Source organism: Cebus imitator, unplaced genomic scaffold (assembly GCF_001604975.1).
Source record: "Cebus imitator isolate Cc_AM_T3 unplaced genomic scaffold, Cebus_imitator-1.0 Scaffold259, whole genome shotgun sequence".
NCBI classification, from domain to species: Eukaryota; Metazoa; Chordata; class Mammalia; order Primates; family Cebidae; genus Cebus; species Cebus imitator.
The window spans coordinates 1429329-1449659 of NW_016107574.1; the positions used below are offsets into that span (position 1 = coordinate 1429329).

The 20331-nt window shown below is 40.2% G+C and overlaps 1 protein-coding gene across 5 annotated transcripts in view; it reads right to left on the reverse strand.

Moving 5' to 3' along the window:
- ADD3 (adducin 3) overlaps window positions 1-20181 on the reverse strand; it is a 140823-nt gene extending 120642 nt beyond the window's left edge. For 3 of the 5 annotated variants that reach the window (XM_017499706.1, XM_017499704.1, XM_037728239.1), the window contains exon 1: window positions 17841-18230. The gene's annotated coding sequence lies outside the window, so the exon portion shown is untranslated. Of the gene's footprint in view, window positions 1-17840; window positions 18231-19989 lie in introns of those variants that run through there. The other 2 variants (XM_037728243.1, XM_037728241.1) reach the window with 2 other exon arrangements.
- Window positions 20182-20331: the final 150 nt, after the last annotated feature.

Sequence of the window (20331 nt, forward strand, 5' to 3'; positions counted from 1 at the left end):
AAAAAAAAAAAAAAAAAAGAATGGAAAATTGGGGTTATAAGTTCTATAATCTATTTCATTCAAATGACCTAAAACTACTCCTTTTCATTGGAGGGGTGGCACTGTTTCTCATTTAAATACATTCTTTTCCAAAAGAAAAAGGAACGTCAAGGCAGCTGAATACATCCAGTCTGAATTTTCAATATAATGTTCCTAAACATGTCAGAAACATTTACCATGTACATGACTTGCTTCAGTGGTGAGCACACTAAAATTGGAATAACATACAGAAGATCAGTGTGGCTTTTGTTAAGAAAACAAAGTTCCTGACACATTACAGATTTTGGAAAAAACTTCACAAAACTTTCCCAAATCCAATGAAAGTTTTTGTTTGTTTGTTTTTTTAAGGAAAATATAGGTACCTTGAAAAGAAGCCTCAATCTGAGAGATTGGGGTCTCTCATTCTGTCCAAACCCTCCTCTAGGAAAAAGGTCAGGTGGAATTCTGACAAAACCCCTTGCCCCAGCATTGCATGAATGGAGTTAAGATGGTTCATAATAAAGTGAGAAAGCACTGGACAGAGGCAGGAATCTCAGTTGTGAATCTAGATCTGCCACAAGCAACATGTTGCCTTAAACATGGCACTTTCTTCAACCAGACCAGGTGAGCTAAGGTTTCCACAATTCTATGAATCTAGATTTTTATCACCATCTCCCTCTTTATTCCTATTTGCTTCTCCTTTAAAGTTTACAGAGAATTCCTACTTCTACTTATATAACAGAAAGCCTGATTCTACACAAAGGCACAGTTTTAGCATCTGAGGAAACTTCCATGCCTAGAGAGCCCCTGCTTCTATTACTAGGGGACTTGCTTTTAATTGGGCCATGGAGGCAGAAGTTGGCTATCACCGCTGTGAAGATTCCCATCTCTCCCCCAATTATCGAACTTCTCCTCCCACCCAAAATCACAGAATTTGCACAGCTTGGGGAGCTGTGTCCCTTGTCTCAACTCCAGGGGCTTGAATGTCAAACAGGTAACTTTAGCTGCATAATAGAGACCTATATAGAGTTTAAAATTTAATATTGATTCAGTATAGTAATAAGTGATTTTGTGTCATCTAAAACCTTAATCTTAAAGTAATTTTTAAATTAAAAAGTAGTATTTATATTACAGTATGAGTGTAAGATGATTACAGCTACCACCTCCCACTTTCTATACCTCTGCCTTAGTGGAAGGAAGCTAGGTAAGGAAATGTTTTAATAAAATGAGACAATAGATCCAGAAACCGCATCTAGAAGAACTCAGGCTGATTCTTTCCTCAGGTTTTTCTGAGCCTAAAGCTATTTCTTATGCAGCAATTCATTTGCCAGGTGTAGGCAGGCAAAGTCCTGATTCAGGAATTTTAAAACAAACAGTGAAAAACATTTCTGAAACAATGTACATGAAAAGATGGCTGGGTGGTGGCTCACACCTGTAATCCCAGCATTTTGGGAGGCTGAGGTGGGTGGATCATTTGAGGCCAGGAGTTTAAGAGGAGCCTGGTCAACACGGCAAAACCTTGACTCTACTAAAAATACAAAAAAATTAGCCAGGCGTGGTGGCACATTCCTGTAACTCCAGCTATTCGGGAGGCTGAGGCATGAGAATCTACTTGAACCCACTGCACTCCTGCCTGGGTGTTGAACTGAAACTCTGTCTCAAAAAAAAAAAACAAAAAAAGAAAAAGAAAGAAAAGAAAAGAGGAAACTTAAGTGGTCTGAGGGTGACAACTTACTTTTCACTGCACAGTCATTTGTGCCTTATTTTGTTCCATGTCCTTATATTTCTTACTCAAAATTTCAAGTATTTATAAAATAAAATGCATTTTTATAAAAATTTGATTCAAACAGTAAGTTTAACTTTGAAACCAAGTTAATAAAATCATTCTTGCTTTTAAAAAACTCAGTGCTTTCCACTGATTTTCATTTTACTAAGAACTGCTTTTCAGTTATTTTAAACATCAAATACTTAAAAATTGTACGCATGAAAGTTTCACATTGAAATAATTTAAAAGTTCGTTCTGTCAAATTCAGTGTTTTCTTCCACCCATTTATAAAATCACTATGTCCTAATATAAAACCCTGTGTTAAATATCTTACAAGGAGCTACAAACAAAATGGTAAACTGTGCCTGTAACTAAGCTATTAGAAGAACCAAATCATATTGTTTCACCATGCAAATGTGCAAAGTCTTACTGGATTGGATTCTCCACTAAATTCACAAAGCAAACATAATTTTCCATGTGACTTTTTGGGTAATAATTTATTATAGGTGTTTACTCTATGTTTACTTTTGAAGTTCTAAGATAAACCACCGTGTTACTAAGGGGAAACCAAGATGGCACAATGACTTCCTGCAATAACAACATGCAATACTTGATATTGCAATGCCCAATGCCTTCAATTCTTTTGTTATTCTATTGCACAAAAGTTCTCTGTTTAGAATTTCAACTTTTATTTAAGTTCAGGGTGTACATGTGCAGGTTTGTTACATGGGTATATTGTGTGATGATGAGGTTGGAGTACAATTGATCCTGTCACCCAGGAAGTGAGCATTGTGCCTGATAGTTTTTCCACCCTTACCCTCCGCTTCTGCCTCTAGTAGTCTCTACTGCTGTCTTTATGTCCATGTGTACCCAATGTTTAGCTCCCAATTTAAGTGAGAACATGTGTTATTTGGTTTTCTGTTCCTGTGTTAATTTGCTTGAGATAAGGCACTGCACAAAAAAAAGTTTTTAAATTAAATGCAAAAATACAGCATAGGGGAAGCACCTTCATTGGAAACAAAAAGATTATTCTTTAGCCAAAATGATGACCATTCAACCACTTCCAAATTCATAAATGAAAACAAATTCAAAGACTGGACAACTGGGTAATACTTAAGCAGTAAAGCAGATTAAGAACTAGTCGAGTTTCTAAAATGTTTATATTTGGGAAGAAAAATATATCTTCAAGATTTGCTGAATCTACTTCATTTCTAAGTAGTACAAGTGTTATCTTTCCTCTGTCAAATCAGAGTATTGGAAATGGAGTCAAATGCCACATTTAGATTTCGACCCTCAGTGACTAAACATTTCTTCAGCCTCCCCATTGTTCAGCAAGATGCATAGATTTCTGCCTCCAAAATGTACCGTTCCTTCTTGTCTTAGTCTGTTCAGGCTGCTATAATAGACTACTATATACTGGGTAGCTTATAAGCAACAAACATTTATTTTGCACAGTTCTGAAGGCCGGGAAGTCTAAGATCAAGACAGCTTCTTTGTTCATAGATAGTCATTACGTGGAGGAAGGAGTGAGGGAACTCTCTGGGGTCTCTTATAAGGACATTCATCCCTTATAATCACTTTCCAAAGGCCCCACCTCCAAATACCATCACACTGGCGATTTACGTTTCAACATAGGAATTTTGGGGAGAAGCAAACATTCAATCTGTATCATTCTCTTTCTAATCTCAAAATCATGGCCTTAGTTCACGTGCTTATCCTAAATGCCTCCTAACCTCTTTGCCAACGCTCTCTCTCCATTGTGACTTTCTTCACATCACCAAATCTCAGACACAGAAAGAGGTGCCACACAATAAAATCTAAATTTCTTAAAGTAGCACCCAAGGCCTGCATGATTTGGTCCTCTCTACCTCATCATTCCTACTTCCTCTCCCATCATATCCAACCCACAGACTTAAGACGGCTTTGCATATTCTAGTATTATGGCCTGTAATCCAACTGCTCCCCAACAGCTGAAATCCTACTGGATCCTCTAAAGCTCAAGTCAAATGCCACTCTCCTCCCTGAACTGTTTCTCCCCAGTGAGATACTTCCCTTCTCTGTGCCCACCTGTACTTCCTTTGAATTGTTGCTCTACTATAGCTCTCAGGTTTGTGTTGGAGTCAGTTACTTACATAAATGTCTATCTTCCCCACTAAGGTTTTTGTCTGGTTCACATATGCTTCCGTTAAAATACTGAAAACTTATCAAGCCATGAATATGGGAGCCATTCAAATAATGTGCACCACTGTTTTCTAGAAGTTTTCATTCTAAAAATGAATATATATTCAAAATAAAATTAGGAGGTGAATTTTATGGTATGTGAACTATATCTTTAAAAAATGACTTTAGGATAAGTGGTATATGAAAGGTAAATTAGAATTTTTTTAGCCAACCCAGTATAACATCATCTTTGATAGTTCTGTTTTTTTATGAAGATAAATATAACTTTGGGTTGGCTAAAAAAAATCACTGGGAGGCCAGGTGCCGTGGCTCACACCTGAAATCCCAGCACTTTGGGAGGCCCAGGCAGGTGGATCACGAGGTGACGAGTTCGAGACCAGCCATGGCGAAACCCTGTCTTTGCTAAACATACAAAAATTATCCCAACGTGGTGGAGCACATGTGTAATCCCAGCTACTTGGGAGGCTGAGGCAGGAGAATTGCTTGAACCCAGGAGGCAGAGGTTGCAGTGAGCTGAGATTGTGCCACTGCAGTCCAGCCTTGAAGAGAAGACTCCGTCTAAAAAATATATATATATTTTAAATTGATTCTTCCATATTTTAATATTATAGATATGGGGAAAAAAAAGTACACCACCTTTATTGCTTAAGACCTAATAAACCTATTCATAAGACAGTTCCTACTCTAAAACTCATGGAAAGGATCATCATAGAGGCTTCTTCAGCTTAACTAGATCATCCCCCACAAAAATCAATTGTTAAAAAAAAATTAGACTCACCCATGAGTTATCAAATACAGAATCACAAACCACCTCCTGATTTCTACCTGGACAAGAAAAGTACCTTAACTCCGCCTCTTTAAGCAAAGCAGGCTCAACCAGGTTGAGTGTGGTAATTGTTTCATCCAACTTTCTACTGGCAAAACAGTTCTGTTTTAGAAGTAAGGTCCACATAAGTTATTTTAGTTACTCTTCTATACATGTGAATGTGCGTGCACAGATTTTTTCCTGGTATTTTTAAAAACTTGAGACATAATGCACATACCATAAAATTTACTAATTGTACATTTCAGTGGTTTTCAGTATATCCACAATGTTGTACAGCCATCACCACTATCTAGTTCCAGAACTTTTCATCACCTTTCCTTTTCAAAAGGAATCCCAGCTCCCATTAAACTGCCACTCCCCATTTCCCCCTCCCCGCAGCTCCTGACAACCACTAATCTTTCTGAATGTCTACTCTAGACATTTCATGTAAGTGGAACCATATAATAGGTGGTCTTGTGCATCTGGCTTTTTTTACTTAGGATGTTTCCAAGGTTCATTCATAATATAAAATGCATTAGTACTTCATTCCTTTTTATGACTGCATAATATCCCAATGTACAGATACCGCATTTGTTTATCCATGTATCAGCTGACAGGCATATGGGCTGTTTCCATTTTTTTGCTATTATGAATAACGTTGCTATGGTCACTGGCGTACAAGTTTTTTGCAGGAACACATTTTCAATTCTCTTGGGTATATACCTTCCAGAAGGGCTGGAACATAATAACTGTTACCATTTTTAACCACGTTAACGCTGAGAAACAGCCAGACTGTTCCATTTTCAAAGGGCAGTAACAACATTATTTTTATTTTCACATTTTGATTAAAAGCAAATTGTTCAATCCCTAGAGAAAACGGTTTCGTTTAGGACCAAGTGTCCGTAGAAGTTAAAATAAATTCAAGGTTTTATAAGATAAATTAAATCCCTTCAAAGCATAAATATGCATAGAAATACTTCAAATCCACATTAGAGCAAAGTTTATTCTAGTCATCAAAGGGATTAAATATGCATCCATTTAAAAAATTAAGAAAAATGATAACTCCCATGTTTATATAGTCAGCCCATAATTACGCACTGATCTCTCCTCACAGCAACTTCCAAATAGATGTCTAATAGACATTTCAAATGAATATGTCTCAAACTGAACTCTTATTCTCTCCATTCTCCAGACTGCTTGCTCCTCCTTAGACTTTTGCCTAGGCCCAAAACCTTGGTGTCAAGTTTGATTCCTCTCTCTCAACATATACCCGATATTCCAGCTAGAAAATCCTATTGATTCTATCTTTAAAATATATCCAGAATCCCAACAATTCTTACCATCTCTACCAGATCCATCATCTCTCACCAAGAGTATTGCACTGAGCTTTTAAGTAATCTCCCTGCATCTACACTTGATCACTATGGTCTAGTCTCAAAACACAGCCAAACCAAACCCTTTAAAACATATGTCAGATTGTGTCACACCTCTGAAGTTATCCAGTGGCTTCCCATGACCTCTACCTCATTCTGCTTCATCCATGCCAGCTATGCTTGGGCTTCGGGGCCTTTGGCTTCTTGTTTCCTCTGCCTGCAATGTTCTTCCCCCAGAGGAACATTGCATGCTCTCTCACCTTCTTCCAGTCTTTGCCCACATGTCACCTTCTCTGTGAGGACTTTTCCTGGCCACTCTATTTAAGTCTGCAATTACCCCCAAACACTCCCTTAGTCTTCCTTCCCTGCTCCATATTGCTCCATAACATTTATCACTAACATGACATATACTTTATTTCTATTTACTCCCAAGAATATAAACTCCATTAGGGCAGGAGGGCTTTTCTGTTTTGCTTACTGCCCAACTCCCAGCCCTTAGAACAGAACCTGGCACATAAAATAATTGCTCAATGAACATTTGTTGAATGAATAAATGAACACATAAAGGATGCACTGAGCTGCTCAAAAAATAAGAGCTAAACAGGTCACAAATATTTATGAGGAACTGGTATTACTACAACTAATAAAGTTCAGATGAGAGTGGAAAGCAATTATGGAAAAAGACACCACAATGTTTCTATAGTTTGCTTTAGGAAAAGTTGCATCCTTGCTCATTTCATGGATTTTTGAACAAATCTGTCCATTGCCAAAGGCCCTTGGCCTCTGAAGAACTGAAAAACTCTGGGAGTTGACAAGTTCCTGGAGTAATGATGTCCTTAAGTGCCACATATACATAGAGCCAAGGACTTTCTTCATCATCTATTAGTTCCATTCCCAGGATCTTCACACAGCACATCCATAGGTTTCCTGACAACTTTCCAAGACCTACAAACTGGTGAATTCAGCTTCTTCAGAAGCATAATCACAGCACCTTCAAGCAGAGATGAATCTTAAAAATATGCTTTATCCCAATCTCTCACATATTTTATATAAAAGAAAACTGAAGAAAAGAGAAAGTTATTTGCTCAAAATGTCTTGAATAGTTACACTAAGTATTTTTCAAATAGTAAGGGATAAACATGACAAATCTGAGTTAGAGAACTGAGACTTTGGAACAAATAACAAACAATACTATTTTACAAAAATTTTAAGTAAAATGATCGTATCTGGTATCAATTCCATCTATCATCCACATATTAGATTTAAAAAGAGACATTGACAGAGTATGTTCCAGCATTAGGCAAACAAAGTAAATAATGGACCAATACAGATTTTTAAGAACGTACACCTCTTCCCCAAAATGAGGCTTTTTGTGTCTAGTGTTGGGAATGATTTAGATTCCTAAAGTCTTTCTGCTAATACAAACTTTTTACTGTCTTCAAAACAGATGTATAAGGATGGATAAGGAAACCAGTCATTTTCATATGGGGTTAAGAGGAAGCACAGTTAAAAGTCTACATGTGACCACCACTGCCACCCCATCCCCTCCCCTCACTCCTGCCATTTTCTAATGTATGGCCAGTCCTTGTCATTGTTACAAATAAGGCTATGCTGTAGCCTTTAAAAATGCCTTCTAGTAGCAAGATATTGTGATTCACTATTATGAACTACTTCCCATCATCCTACAGAAAAAGAATCATTTTCATGTACAGTAATTTCTGACCAAAATCCTTTCCATCTTCTCCACTTAGTGACATCTTAATTTCTCCTTCAAGGTCCACCCTGTTCTTTCCTGTGAGGCCTTTTCTGACCACTCCATCTCTTTTCTTGACCAGCTGACCCATGGCATTTGTTTTCTTTGTCTGTCATTTGGCATTCATAACACACTGGCAAGTATCATCTTTTGTACTGTTGTCTTAGTTATTGCTGACTATTCCTATGTTTGACTGGAAAGTCAGAGTCTCAAGGAGTGATGTATCTCATAGCCTATGGGGAATTTCTAGAAGACACATAGTAAAGTATAATTCCTTATGGATAAAGGAGAAGGGCCAGAAGCCCTAAGAGGGTGACTGGGTTAAGAATACACAGCACAACCATCATTTAACTGCAATTTAGGAGCTTTTCGTTATACCAAAACAGTGATCCTCAACCTTTTTAAAGTAACACGATATCTTTTAAGGTCAAAATGTGTTAACAAACAAGACCATCACTCATAATAGTAGTCAGGTATTAAATATCTCCTAATTTAAAGGATACATGAATTCAATGAAGTTTTAGTACATACATGTAAGATACAGTACTCATTCAGTATACAGAAGGTACTTGGCACACACAAAAAGTTGAGGTTCCCCGAGGACCTCAGGCTGGCACATGGTTTAATTTTATTGTACTGTGGACATGGAATATTGCCATATTGAAAAGTACTGCCACCTAAAAATATTTAGGAGAAACCTATATATATATCATATATAACATATATTATATATAAAACAAATACACATATATTTAGGAGGAAGCTATATATATGATATCTAAAACATACATATATCATATATATAACATATATACCTCATATATATATAAAACAAATCCCCACTCCCCTACAAAAAATAAACACAGCAGAAAACTCTTCTGTAACTCTTCTCATGAAGGGTATATTTTAAGCACATGCCTCAATGTGAAACAATTCACTTCATGTTTCAATAATAAACTTTTCTTGTGGTTTTAAATATAGCAGAAGGAACAAAAGTTAACATAGACAAAGTCAAATAGAAAACATCTGGAAGTTCATCTCATGTATACATCCTGATTCTAGTGAAATTTCACTCCTATTTATCCATTTTACCTTTTTTTTTTTTTTTTTTTTTTTTTTTTTTTTTTTTTTTTTTTTTTTGAGATGGAGTTTCGCTCTTGTTGCCAGGCTGGAGTGCAAGGTACGATGTCGGCTCACCACAACCTCCACCTCCTGAGTTCAAGTGATTCTCGTGTCTCAGTCTCCCAAGTAGCTGGGATTACAGGCATCCACCACCACATCCGGCTAATTTTGTAGTTTTAGTAGCGATGGGGTTTCTCCATGTTTGTCAGGCTGGTCTCAAAGTCCCAACATCAGGTGATCTGCTCGCCTTGGTCTCCCAAAGTACTGGGTTTACAGGTATGAGCACCTCACCTGGCCATTTTACCACTCTCTAATAAAAAATAAAATTAAATTTAAAAAAACAAGAATCCCAGTATCAGTATTTTCCGGCCAAGGCAGAAAAATTCTAATCTTGGTTCAAATCGTCTGTGCAGTCGCCAACAAAAATAAATGTAAATAAATCAGCAGTATAGCACAGTGCTTAAGGGTATCAGCCCTGAGCTCAAATCTTGGCTCTGCCATTTATCAACTATATGATCTTGGGCAAGTTACTTCACTAAACTTTGGATAATTTATGTGAAGTGCTTAACATGATCCTTGTAAGGTTTTAAGAGCTAATAAAAATGGTTACTAATTATGTAATTATATATAATAGATATAAATATACAACAATCAAGTACAATTTTATAGCAACAATTTCAAAACTTCCTTTCAACTCCTATTTTCAAAGTTCCTTCTTGTCTGGCTTTGACAAGCCTATTCCCAGATACCTTAAACCTCCACTGGCCTATAACTAGTTCTACTACCTCCAGTTCTACCCATGGCTGCTACCACAGAACATTTTTGGAAAACAGGGAAAGAAAAAAAACAAACAGAAACCAGGACACCTCTAGCATACACCAAAGCAACAACAAAATCTACTTTGTTACAGTGAATTCACTCAAGTAGGAATCACTGCCTTAGAATATGAGACAAAAAGGGCAGGAGGAAAAAAAAGTATTTATTCTTAAAACCCTTACCTCCAGTTAGGCAAATGATTTGTTTGCTGATTTTAAGCCCAAGCAGATCTTAACATCATTACTGTCTGGAGGAGCCCTAATAACCAACCAGACCTACTATTGAAAGACTTCTCTCATTAAAATAATTTTATTTACCACTTAATTTAATAATGATTCCACCACTGCTTGACTGTTTTTAATATAAGTCCCAACAACATCTTAAGGTTTCTCTCTTCCCATGCATTCCAACAAGTACTGAATTAGTTCTTCATCATGTGTTTAGGCCTCCTGTTGGGAAGCATAATTAAAATTAGGCAGGCAGCAATTCCACTGGGTACTAAGATCCTGTCAAATCCTCCAAAGGAAGCAGGTCTGGTTTCTCCAGGAATTGGCTGAGAGTCCTACAAGGAAAACAGAAGCTGCTCAACTTGATGCTGGCCATTCAGTAGATGGCACTCTTCCCTTTGAGCCTAAGTTCAACAGCTCCAAGAAGTATGTTCTGTTCCATTCAGGTGTGACACAAAGCAGGGGTTCTCTCTTGAAAGCACTTAACTGATAGTCACAATCCCTCCTGAAATGCTGATTGGTCACGGCAGACACTCTATAAGAGCGCAGGAATGTTTAGATTATAAGACAAACACAATATAAAATCATCTACTTAAGTGATGACCAATTAATCAGCTTCTCAGAGGTTTTTACTATGTCAAGCAAATATAGCGTTCTTACTCAGGCATAAAATGTTCCTTCCTTCCCTATTACATTCTGCTTATAGCGGTGACAGCCTTTCTGTGGCTAGTGACCTGGACTTGTCTACTGCATGTTTTACTAAGGTATTTAATGATGGCAAAGTGCTTCAAGAACTATGATTTTATCCTTATCGACATTCACTATGACAGATGAAGTGAAGGATGTATTACTTTCAGCATTTTTAACTAAAAATAAATTTGATACCTATTTAAAAACCAAACATTCTAATATGAAAATCACTGCAGATCTAGTTTTGCAAAAAAACAATTATTTTTAAAGCAATGAATTTCTAATTCATTGATAACATGTACTTTAATAGATAGCTCCCAATTATTAAGTGTCAAGTAAGGTTTGTCACAATTCTATTTTGAAAATCTTTATTTGAAACTTAAGCAGACAGTTGCGGGGAGAGAAATAAAAAAAATTCCTTTTTGTGCAGTCTCCAGTTGAAGGCTAAAATTTTAAGCAATCAGAATTCACCTTAAAAATTCTACCTTCCCTTAGGAAAGTGAACTCAACTCTGACAATAAAAACTGTAAAAGGCAGGCAAGGTAAGAGGCACGCTGCTTTTACCTTTAAAAAGTGGGCTGTGGAAATAAAGAATACAAACAATGCATCAACTTTATTGCAAATCCTTCTACCTCCCATTTGTCACAGGCAATGAAGTGTTTCACTCACCAAAGCACTTACACCCAATCACAACTCCATTTGAGCTCTGACCATTGCCCTTTTCCAACCACGTCCTTAGATATTAAAAGGTTGACCTTATAGAATTTTTTCCTCATGTATTAAAACAAATGAGAATAGAAGTCAGAATGCAGGTAACAGTTGCTCACTCTAACTTCCTAGGGCTTAAAAGCGGAGTGTTCTTAAAAGTCCCTGGGAGGGGAGGCCTTGACTTCCAAATACACTTCTTTTGATATACCAAGTAAGCCTAATTATCTTCTCCAGGAGGATGAGTAAACCCATCTTTCTGCTATAGCATTTAGTCATTCTAGCAAATCAAAAGATGACAGGATGAGAATGCTGTATGGAAAAGGAAAAATGAAATGCTGTCCTTTCTCAGGATGAACTGAGCCACTGTGCAAGAACTGCACAGAAACACTGCTGATGAGGACAAATTAAAGACATACACCGAGTTCCCATAATACTAAAAAACTCAGCACTTCTCCAACCTGATTGCTTTTACATTGTTTGAGTTCCACCTCCACTAGCAGGTAACCAACAAACAGCCATGGGAGCCGAGTTAAACAGGCTAAGTCACTCACATCAGCACTCTCTTCATCCATTCCATCTAAAAATGTGTCCACTTCCCTTAGTGAGGGAGGGGAAATTAAGAAATCACAAGAATAAATCTAAAGAAGTATGGGAGCTTTAAAAAATAATTTCCTGTCTATTGCTTGGAGTTAGGTTATCCTGCTTAATCCACTGCCTGCCTTAACATATCTGTGATCATTGTTATTTTATTTCATTAATATAGTACACTTCTTGAGACACTGGTTTTAAAGACATTGTTATTGTCCTTAAATTTCTCAGAAGAGTTTTTACCCCCTAGCTGGTTGAGGGAAATGTTTATCCTATGGAAACTGCATATGCCCACTGCAGAAAAAATCAGTTTCATAACCCCAGATTAAAACCATAGTCTTGGCCAGGCACAGTGGCTCACACCTGTAATCCCAGCGCTTTGGAAGGCCGAGTAGGGGGATCACTTGAGGTCAGGAGTTCAAGAGCAGCGAGGCCAACATGGTGAAACCCCATTCTACTAAAAATAAAAAATTAGCCAGGCCTGGTGGTGGGTGCCTGTAATCCCAGCTACTCGGAAGGCTGAGGCAGAATTGCCTGAACCCAGGAGACGGAGGTTGCAGTGAGATCGCACCACTGCCCTCCTGCCTGGATGACAGAGAGAAACTCCGTCTCAAAAAACAAAACAAAACAAAACAGACTTGAAGAGGTACTCATCTTAAATGCCAGTTAATGTACTGTGTATACACCAATCTCCTCAGGCCCATTTTCACTGAAAAAAAAAAAAAAAAAAAAAAAAAAAAAAAAAAAAAAAAAAAAAAAAAAAAAAAAAAAAGTAAACATATATGGTGCTGATGCAGATCAGTCTGACATTAAGTAAAAGGCTCAATTTAGATCTAACTTTATTATAAAGATACAAACCAGGCCTGTGGCTCATGCCTGTCGTCCCAGCTACCTGGGAGGCTGAGGTGAGAGGATGGCTTGAGCCCAGGAGTTCAAGACTAGCCTGGGCAACATAGTGAGAGCACTTCAAAAATACAAAAAATAAAAAAAATAAAAAAATAAACATATGCCAAAGCCTATACATCTTGTACAGTAATGGTTCAGGTTTTAGCAGAGTTCCAACGAGGCGATATTATCTTCAAGAAACAAACTTACAAGAAGAGTAAGCCTTTTAAAATCAAAGATAGGTTTCATCCATTTTATACCTTTTGGTGATCATGCTACTACTATTTGGATTACACTAGACAACTCTGAAAGCTGCATTCATTCTTTAACGTTTCTAGGATACTCTAAATTTATTCCTTCAGTGTAGTTAAGTAATGTCCTAGAAGCCTGAAAGAGATTGTTAATGCGGCTTTTCAAACATACTCAACCAAAACAGTTTAAGGAAACAAGGGGCTCTGATTCTCATTATCTGTGCTACCATCTAAGGCTTTAAGTTAAACAGCACTTTCTTAACATTTAAATATGTTTTCTACTGTGCAATTAATTCAATTTTGAACTTTGAGACTCATCCAGATATTCAGCAACATTAAAATGCACATGAAATAAAAGATCCACAAACCTTTTTTCTCCAACAGTTTTCCCACATAAAGGTGTTAACTCTATGCATACTGTTGGTACTCAATAAGTATTACATTAATACGCCAGGTTAATAATTTTTAACTTTACCTAAAGGAAGAGAATCCCTCAAGTAGCTTGGTTTGACATACACATACATACATACACACACACGGATAATTAGCTACTGCTAGAATAAAAAATAATTATATTTGTCTAAGGGATAACAGACTTTTTTTTTCAAGTAATAGCCAGTGAAAGACTTCTAACCTGTATGTTTTAGAGAGGATTCTTGATGTACACAACCCATTACGGTAAAAATTTGAGACTGTCTTGGCGTTTGGCCAAGAGAATTTAATCTCTGGCAGAACCTGAAAGACCTCATAACAATCTTACCTAAAAATACTCTGGCATGGACCTGGAGTTCAAACCATAGAGTATTAACAAAGAAGACATAAAATAAAGTATTAAGGCATTCATTTTGAATCTCAATGACATGACAGTCTATGACTGTCCAATTAATTTTAAATTGGGTTTAAATAATTTCAAATAGGTCTATGTTTAAAAGGAAAAATAGCACTACTGATTAGATATTTACAATTTTTTAAAAATTCAAACTCTACATATTTAATATTTTCAAAGGAACGTGAAAAGCACTAAACCTAACAAAAATAGTGTTAATTTAGTGTGAGAAACAGATTAGTAATCTGCATCTTCAATAAAGCTCACACTTTCTTAATTCAACACATGCTTGTTTTTTTGTTTTTGAGAGGGAGTCTCACTCTGCTGCCAGGCTGGAGTGCAGTGGCGCGATCTCAGCTCCCTGCAACTTCTGCCTCTCGGGTTCAAGCCATTCTCATGCCTCAGCCTCTGGAGTAGTTGGGACTACAGGCCACCATGCCCAGCTAATTTTTCTATTTTTAGTAGAAAGCATGTTTCACCATGTTGGCCAGGATGCTCACCATTTCTTGATCTCATGATCCGTCCACCTTGGCCTCCCAAAGTGCTGGGATTATAGGTGTGAGCCACCGTGCCAGGGCCGCATGCTTGTTTTTAAATATTTTTTCCTAACATTCCTAACTTCCAGAAAGTTAATCTGCTCCATTTAAACAAAGGAAAATGAGTTATAATGCAAGTACAATATAATGGAGGCTTATGTCGAAGAACATAGCATCTATCTACAATGATTCTAAACATTACTTAAAACAGCTCCTAATTTGCTTGACATACTAACTACAAAGGTGAAGCAACAACACACAGTTCCTTGAGGAATGTGACAAAGTGTAAGCTACAAGTTACATCTTTCCATTTAGGGTTCATTTTAGGAAGCAACTCGGGTGGTATTTAGAACAAACAAGTTAAAAATTTATCTCAGGTTGATATGATGTTGGTAAACAGAGGGTGATAAGGTTTACTGATTTAGTGCAGAACTGGAATCTCCAATGGGAATTAGTGCCCCCTATATATCTGACAAGCTTAAATTAAAAAAAAAAAAAAAAAAAAAAAAGACTTCAGTATCTTTAGTAATTAGAAAGAGAGCATACTCTGGCACAAACTCTAGCACCCTAGCTAAACATATGTTGTATAGGTCAAAAGAAAATATTCTTTCAACGTCAAAATGTGACTGTACTTAATGCAGATTAACCACGGCTCTTTAGATTTAAGCACAACTTGGTGGTATGAATACCACCATGTATTCATAATGTGGTTAAACAAGACATGTGCACCTGACAATCTTGGGAATGCTATCTTCACAGTATTGCTAAACAGCAACAAGGGGCAGTGGTTACATGGGCTCACTCCTGGGCCAGACTCAGGGTGCAAAACCAACCTGTGTCACCTAATATCACTTCACCTTGGGAAGATACTTAACCTCTCCATGCCTCTGTTTAGTCACTGGGTTATTGGGAGGATTAAGTAAATTAAATTATATAAAACTCTTAGTGCCTGGCATAGAGGTTAGGCAAACAAATACTGGCTATTACATATATTTGCTGAGTCTTCACATGGTGGGTAGCATGACATAACAGCCTTCAAAAAGATATGTCACTTTATATACTGATAATGATAAACACATAAAGCACTGAGTACAAACTCTATTCTAGGCACTTTACATATAACAACTCAGTTAAGCTAATGTTCTGATGTGACTGTTCCCCAACACACTACACACACAGTTGGTTCAAAGCTGGGTTTCTATGCTTTTATGTGATTTCTTCCCTCAACAGAAACGCTTCTTATACTCTGATGACAGGAATACATGCCGCCAAGTACTGCTAACCAACTGCTTTGAGACGGGAGAGATTAACCAGCTAACCACCTGTAGGCTTACATGTGACAAAGGCACTCAGACATGATAGGCCTACTTCAGGAAGCCTCAAAACCTCAGAAGTTGGGCACCACCCTGTATCTAGGGTTTAGGATTGTGATTGTGCATAGGAGTTGGGCTGTTGCTGATGTTATGTTCTCTTAGTCTCAAAAGACACTCTGGTTTTACAAAGACCAGATCTACACTTTAAACATAATTGAACAGAATTCACATTCATCCCGGGATAATACTGAAGAAAGGGGTGAGAAAGCAAAGTGTGTAATTTTCTCACTTTCGGTCAATGCTTGAAACTTACATTTTGAAAATACAATCCTATCATGCAAATTAATATTTCCCAAGTGTCATATGATCAACTATGTCCAATGTTTACCAAATATTTCCTATCATATATGTAAAACGCAGCAATATATTGAATGTCTCATACCAACTACCTCAAGAACTCCTTCAAATTAGGTTTAACATTCAAAATAGGTACACCAGTTTCTTCTTTAAAAACTATTACCAACATGCCAGCACTTCTGGCCACCTTAAGTGTTAGCACAGACTGGGCTCTTCAGAAAGTTGAAGTTAAATGTAGCAGTCTTTATTTGTTCCTGGTCCTCCTTCCATAAAGTTAATCTGCTCCATTTAAGCAAGGGAAAATGAGTTATATATAATGCAAGTACAATATAATGGAGACTTCGATATAAAAACTTTCTACAAATGTTCAATTTATAAAGTTCCAGTTATTTACAGGGTTAAGTAAGTTAACCCTGTAAATGGGTTGGTCCCATAGCTTAATTACACAAATATTTTTAACAATCAAGTATCTAACTTAAAAACGACAAATTGCACTGTACTTTTTTTTTTTTAACAATACTCTCACTAGGAGTCTTCTAAAGCCAAAATTAGGAACGTACCCGGCACTGTGCAGTCAGAAGCCATTACAAGAAAAGCAACCATTTAATATTACCAAATCTAAAATGCTACCTAATTTAACGTAAACGTGCACGCCTGTGTATGCAGCTAGTCCCATATCCCAGAATCTTATGAATTCTCCCCCCAAATTTGCATGTAATCCTCCCTCAAAGCTCTTGGTTAGGTTAAATTCCTTAACACTCTACCAGGTTAATTGCAACAACACATGTGCCAAAGAAATTAGTGGTTTTCCTTGTGCTCCCGTTTTCAACGAGCACCTACTTGCAATTAAATCTCTGCAACAAAAAAAGTTCACCTGAGGCCATTCTTGCCATTTTAAAAGAGGCCCTGATTATTCTACCTGCCTGTGGTCTTGCCTGAGCTACAATAGCATACCTCCAAAGAGGCTGGACGTGCCCCAAGCACCAGCACACTAGACCTGCTGCCAACTTCGCCTGTCACCCCTAGCAGGAAGCGCAACCTAACATGCATACGTTTGTAGGGGTGGTGTGTTTGTGTGTGTGTATGTATGTGTTGGGGGGATGGGGAAGTGGATTACAGGAGAAAGGTGACTGAACACTTTCAACTTGTACCAGTTATTTTTTAATAAGGATAAAAAACTAAAACGAACATTCTCTCTCTTCACCTTTTCCAAGCGCAGGAAACTCCCACCCCCGTGGAGCGCACCTCCAGGGCTTAAGGGCCCGGGGTCACCTAAGCTTCAGCCAGCAACTGACTTTAGTGCTCCCCGCCTTCGTACGGAAAACCAGAGGACGCTCGAAGCGTCAGACCCACCCCGCGGCGCCGTAGGCCGCGCACCCCCGCCCCAGATCTTCCCCCGCAGGTACGCTCCCCTCCGGCCGGTCCGAGGACCCCACTCCCGCCCGAAAAAAGGGTTCACCTGAGGCCGCCGAAACAGCCAATAAGAAGTCCCCTCGGCCCCGCCAGCCGCTGCTCCCCACCCCTGCGCGACCCTCGGTAGCGTCCCCGCTGCCAGCCCCCTCACGGGTGCCCACGTCCCGGCCCGGAGAGGCGGGACGACGGCGCCTCCGCTCCCCGCAGGATTACCTCTCAGCGCGCAGCCGGCTTTGTGTTTCCCCTCCCTCCTTCTCTGCAGCCGCCCGGGCTGCAGCGGCTGCCGGATCCGCTGCTGCCACCGCCTCTTAAGCGCCGCAGAGCTCCAGCGGGGAGGGCGGGAGAAGGGGAGGGGGCGTGAGGAGGGAGGGACCTGGACACCGAGCCCTGTGCAGCAGGAAGCGGGGACACCTGGGAAGCCGACGCCTCTAGCTCTTGCTCTCTGTTTTAAAAAATCTAACTTAAACCCCTCTCCTTTCCCTCCCGCCCCTCACACTGACGACCGTTACGGGCTGGCGGCTCGCGCTCTGGCGGGACCAGCCGAGCGCCCCGCGAGCGTCCCTTGGTCCCACCCCTAGGCCCCCAAGCGCCCCCTAACCACGCCCCCAAGGCCCGCCCCTCTCGCAGCCCCCGACGCCTCTGGCCCCGCCTCTTGGGCGCCGAAGCGTCCTGACCCCGCCTCCTCAAAGCCCCGCCTCTGGCAGCCTCGAGCTCTCTCTGGCCCCGCCCCGAGCGCCCCTCGAGAGCCCTGGCCCCGCCCCCGCAGCCCCCTCCGCGCCTTTGAGTGCTAAGTCCCTAAAGCCGTGGCGGTGGGGCCTAAAGGACCCGCAGCCAGGAGGGCCTGGTTCGGGGCGGCCGCCTGGCGCCTCTTCAACGTCGTCCTCGGGCTGTGCAGCTCGAATCCGCAGCGTTCCCGGAGGGCCAGAGGGGGAAACGACCCCGACAGAAACCCGACCGTGAGGGGGAGGAGGGGCGCCTCGGAAATGCCTCCCGCCGTAACTGAGCTAGCCCCCGACTCCCACTGCAGAGGCTGAGCCGCCGTTTTGAGTCAGCCTCGCCCGCCCTCACTGGCTGCTGGGGTTTTAGGGGGAGGCCACTGCAAAGGTTCAACCTCCGCATGCCCCACATGGGGCCTGGACTTTCCTCTCTGCACAGCTGCCTTCGCGGGCGCCTTGTACCCCACAACCCCGGCCTCACCTCCACACAGGGACAGGGCAGGGCTCTCGGTTCCGCTCATTTGGACGCCTCGAGAGTCTTCACCCCCACTTTGGCCCCGGCGTCTGAACCTTACGAGAACTCACCTCTTTGAGGCGAAAAGTTGAGGCATCGCCAGGAACCTGCAAAATGAATCCGGGCCCGGCCAAACTTTGCAACACGCAATTGCAGAGCTGTGGATCCATCCACAGGTGACACCGGGCTGCCCTCCGCCCATCGCCCAGACATGTTTCTCACCTGCTCCCGAAATAGACCTCCCAGCAGTGCACACTTTTCTCTGCCACCCACGACTTCCACGCCCCTCCTGCACACATGTTCCCCTCGGGCACCAGTATACTTGCAAGCACACCCCTCGGAGCGCCATTCTAGTGATTCATGGTCCCTTGGGTCAACCCCACCCTAACACACAACAAACTTCATTCCCCACCCTACCTCTCTTCGTTTCCAAGGCACTGGCGACAATCCACTTCATTTCCTTTCCTCATCTGCAGACTCGTCCCCCTCAAATACCTCACGCCATCCCCCTCATCTTCATCCCCTCCCTCCTCCCTAAAAATGTGCTAATTAAAATGTAGTTTCCTCTTCCCACACACGAAGTGTGGAAAACGAATCTTGTCTTGACACAAACTGTGATTCATTTATCGTTCTCTCTCTCCACTGGACTAAGGCTATAGAAATTTTAGTCTACCACCATCTCCCATTTGCTCAAAAATCCAACCATGCCTTATTATTTTTAAATACTCTTAACGAATCGTGGGGAAGGCTTCCTAGTTTAGTGGGGGAACAGTGCTTAGAAAATGCCCAGCCTGACATTTTATTTGGCATTTAAAAATATCTGCAGTATTTGAGAGAGAGATTGGGAGTGGCTGGATATTTTCTTGCCTTTAAAAAGCAAAAAAAAAAAAAAAATGAGAAGCTTTGCATGCATCAAGCTTAGCCTTTTTATGAATAGCAAAAAAGTATGCTAAGGGAACCTATCAGAATATTGTCCCCACTGTATTTTGCTAGTCACAAATCTAGACCCCACCGCCGCTACCAAAAGAAGACAAATTAACATAATCCATTTTAAGTACGTCTGATGAACACTCTTTTCCATGAGCATTCGTTTTCTCAGTTTCTGGACAAAATAGATATAAGATCTCCTTACCCACCAAAGATCCAAAGCGTCCTTCTAACCAGGGTAGTAGACGTACGTGTCTGTGTCTTCTGTTCTCTAGGTGTGGATTCTGCAATGCTGCACAGAAACCCACTGCAGCTACAGACCAACAGCAGCAGCGGCGGCGGCGGCAGCAGCGGCGGCGGCAGCAACAGCAGCTTCTCCCAATGCTGAGTAGTAAAGTGTTTGACTTAGTAGACTCCACAATTACCATTAGGCGCTTGCTTATAAGAGAGGAGGCGGAATCTTTCTTAAAGGAATGGGTTTTGTTTTTCCTCTCCAGTATTGCTTCATAAGAGGCAGAGGGGGTGGAATCAGGGAGTTGTCTTTTTT